We start from the raw sequence: 4,134 nt of genomic DNA, 5'->3' as shown, positions 1-4,134 counted from the left end.
GTTCAAGGCACTTCTGCCCATGACGGTATCATAGTCTCTGTATCTTGAACAGGAGAAATTAAGACCCAGAAAGAAATTACCTACAGTTGCACAGATAACTACTGACACAACTGCTCTCGATATTTGAGCTCAGATTTAGTAGTAAGTGTGTACCTGGCTAATATTTAAACAAAAACAAATAAAATTATGGTAGAGAGGAATGTGATGTAGCAATAGTAGCCACTTAATTCACATTTATTGAATAATTGGTGACTTCTACTAATTAGAGATAAGGACTTATTATAGTTTTATACCTTTAAAAATATGAGTGGAGATGATACATGGATAGAGAACTAGAACAGAGGAACCAGAGGAAAAAAACTGGCCACATTCTACGTTGTTTATGTCTAAGGAGATCTTTCTGTCTGTTAGTTTACATATGCCCATGCATATGTATGTGTGTGCGCACGCACGCGCACACACGCGCGCACACACACACACACACACACACACACACACACTGGTAATTGTAGGACTTCCCTGATAGCTTTGATTGGAAGATCTGAGAACTACTAGCATCTAGCTACAGGGAAATCCGAATGGGTCAAAAAGGTTCCTATGAACGAACTCCACTTCTGCAGACCTTCCCATATCTCCTGGACATAACTATTGGAGGAGTTCAACAGAGGCATAAGCCAAGACCTTGACACCTGATTCAAACACTAGAACATGGTGGTCATTGGTAAATAAATAAAAGTAATATATGAATAAATAATTCACTAAGCAACAAATGATATGGTCTAAAATTGCAATATGAAATGGCTCCATCATAGAAACCTTTGGCTGTATTCAAGGCAAATACAAAATCTGATCACTCTTTTGCAGTAGCAAATCAAGCTCTTCTGTCAGTTACTATATTGTGCGTTTAAAATGACTATTACATCTGCCCCTTGCAGCACTGTAGGCGTGGCTGCTGTGTCACATGTGCGTCAATAGGTGGCAGAGAGGAGAGAGGCTATGTCTATGCAGGGTTCTGATCTATGAACATCTGACTGATTAGTAGCTTAACATCCCCTGAAAAAAGTGAGCTTGCATGACCACCAGATTGGTGCCAGAATGGGCTCCCAGGATGGGGAGCAAGCCAAAGACTAGAAGAACTGGACCTGGGACCTTGGGCCTTGGGCATGAGTGAACCCAAGACAGATGACCCCTACAAGGGGCTACTTAGACAGGCTGGGTAAGGAGTAAGCCTGAGATGACCACCAGACTGTTGCCATGGGGCCTAGTCTGGGAGTTCAGTGTGGTGCTCTGTAGGCCAGAGGCACGGCAGACTAGGACTGAGATGACTCCTGCCCTGTGCCATAATGCATAGTCAGGATGTGACACTCATGAAGCCACTCCTGAGATGACCCCAGGCTCTCAGAGACCCCAGGCACCACTAAGAGGAGCAAGTCAGTGGTGGAGAAATGGAACACAGAGAGACAGAAGGATGTGGGCACAATAAAGAGAGGCAGAACTGGAGACTTGAGGGTAGCGAGGAACACTTTGTTGTGAGTAGCGGGTGATGTCACCTGGGATTAAGGTAGGGTCCTGGCCTGTGTGGCTACAGGGGCTATATCTGGGTCTGTGGCCCTGCAGCAACAGGAGTCTGTTACAGCCAAAGGCTAAGCAAATATTCCTGGTTTGGGCTGCTGCCCGAGGATATGCTGATGTCTTGAAGGTTGAGTAAAACTGGCCCCACTCCTTATCTGGGTATTAAGGGAGAGCTGGTCTGAGGGTTTGAGATCAGGAAAGGTGACCCCCACCCACAGCCAACTGCAGTACTTGGGAGAGTGTGTCCTGCACACCACAAGGGTTTTGGGTGAGCTAGCCACAAGGATATGAGCATGAAAGAGCTGGCCCTACCATTTGTCTCCTCTACAGTGGCATGATTGAGGGAGAGATCCTCCTTTCCCTCCCCACCTCACCATATGCAGCAGGTAGGAGAACTGGACCTGGGCTCTTGGGCCTTGAGCATGAGTGAACCCAAGACAGATGACCCCTACAAGACGCCACTCAGGCAGACTGGGTGAGGAGTCATGATAGCAGGTACATGATAGCAGGAATGCTGGCCAGGATCATCACCAGCTGCAGCACTTGGGAGAACAGGTGCTGTACCTCACATAGGCAGCACAGTAGAGCTGACCCTAATGGCTGGGATTCAGGTTAGTGGGTCCTGAAGGTATCAATGTGGAAGAGATGGTTCTACAACTTGTCTGTCATGTGGCAGTGTGGGCAAGGGTGAGGTGCCCTCCTTTATTCTGAACCCTTGCCATCTGTAGCAGGCAGGCAGGAGAGATGGCTCTGGGCCCTGCCCCTCACCTGCTGCAGCACTCAGGAGAGTAAGACCCATACTATAATGAGAATTCTGGAATTTTGGTTTCTTAAAAGAATACAGAAATATTATAAGAATGTGTTTTCATTTTGATTCCAGGTGTGGGGATATGGGGCTGCTTTGGACTGTCCGAAGCAGGTGACTATGATTTGCCTCATGCTTTAGCAGAGGCATGGTTTTGCCAGCTGAAGATAGATTCTGTGATTATATGACATTTGCACTTGGGAACTTTTCAGAGGGTATATCAATTCTAGAGCTGATAGGCAGGGTTGGTGGTTGTTGCTCATTCAGGGAGGTTGGTTATAGTTTGTTAGTAGCTGTGGTCAAAGAAACTAAAGGAAAGAAATTAGAATTGGGGTTTTTTCCTAATTCCTCTCTCCTCTCTATCTTTGATTCTCTCCTATCCAGCATTATGAGGTAAAATTTGGGGGATAAAGGATAGGAAAAAGAAGTACCCACAAAGTGACAAAGACTAGCTAGCTATACTGCACTCTGCCTGGGCATCAGAGTAGAGCCTGCCCTTGATGTGGGAGTTGCGGGTAAGCTGCCTTGAATGTGTGCATGTGGGAGAACCAGGCCTGACCCTTATCAACTGTGAAGTGGCATCTTGAGGGAGAGATCCCCTTCTCTCCCTTTTGCCCTCATTATCTATGGCAGAGTAAGAGTTCTCCCTGGGGTGAATGGGAGAACTGGCCATGTCCCTTACCAGCTGCAACACGCAGGAGAGTAGGCCCTGCACCTTGCCTGGGCAGCAGGGTAAAGATGGCCTTGGTTTGGGGGTTGGTAAAGATTACCCTAGTTTGGGGGTGGCTGTGAACCAGCCCTGAAGGCATGAGAGTGAGAGCAGGCAGGCTGACCAGCTCATATACCTCTCAAGGCTGGATCCAGGGCTTTGAATTGGCCCTAACCAACATCTATCTCATAGATGAACAGCTAGAGTGCATGAAGGAGCTGGTCCTACAGATCCAAAGTTGTAGGATCTCCATGATATAGGGCAACAACAGGATATCCAAGTGGAGTCCCAGCAAGGTTCCAGTTTTGATTGTATAGCAGAAACCAGAGGCCTCATACCAGATCAATGTGTCATTGCAATAAATTTTTGCAAGCAAAGAAATGTGGACCAAAAGATAAACTGTGGGACACACTGTGACACACTACAGCTTCCACAATGAGATTTTTTTCTCTCTGTTGGGGGTGAGACTGCAAGGATAGATGGCAGGTTACAAAGGGAGGGAGAGATGAATGTGATTGGGGTGCATGGTAGGAAATTCACAAAGAACCAATAAAAATTTCTAAAAATGACTATTACAGACTTAATTTTTAGTTTTCTCGTACAGTAATAGAAACACTAGGTGAGGTTAATATGCTTTATTATTGTTCTTAAATTTCTTAAGTATATTTCCCTGTGTGTAGGATTTGTATGGTTTTTGTTTTGTTTTGTTTTAATATGAGTTCTAGTACATCATAAGTAGGCTCCTCTCAAACCTGTTTTCATATTCTGGGAGCCCTCCTAGAGGTCTAGGCTGGGTGCTAGTCACTTGCTTCTGTCATTTTCTTTGACCTTTGGCGTTATGAAAAGTTTCCTAGAGGCTCATGGGGTTTTAGGAAAAGCCTTGGTTTTGAGGGATTTGACCTCACTAATGGATTAATCTCCTGCTGGGTTTGCAGTGTGGTAGCATTACTGGGCAGTGTGGCAAACAAGCTGAAGGCTACTTGGAAGCCCTCAGGGCCCAACCTGGAAAACACTTGTCTTGATTTTAGCCTCTTCCTGCCACTCCACT

The 4,134-nt window shown here is 45.9% G+C and overlaps 1 non-coding gene across 1 annotated transcript; it reads left to right on the top strand.

The window, feature by feature from the left end:
* Positions 1-921: 921 nt before the first annotated feature.
* LOC115032043 (small nucleolar RNA SNORA17) lies at positions 922-1,051 on the top strand. The gene has a single exon (XR_003837690.1). It is a non-coding gene; the product is annotated as a small nucleolar RNA SNORA17 (small nucleolar RNA).
* Positions 1,052-4,134: the final 3,083 nt, after the last annotated feature.

Source organism: Mus caroli, unplaced genomic scaffold, assembly GCF_978045245.1.
Source record: "Mus caroli unplaced genomic scaffold, Mus_caroli_1 scaffold_11, whole genome shotgun sequence".
NCBI lineage: Eukaryota > Metazoa > Chordata > Mammalia > Rodentia > Muridae > Mus > Mus caroli.
This window is presented reverse-complemented; position numbering and strand designations above follow the sequence as displayed.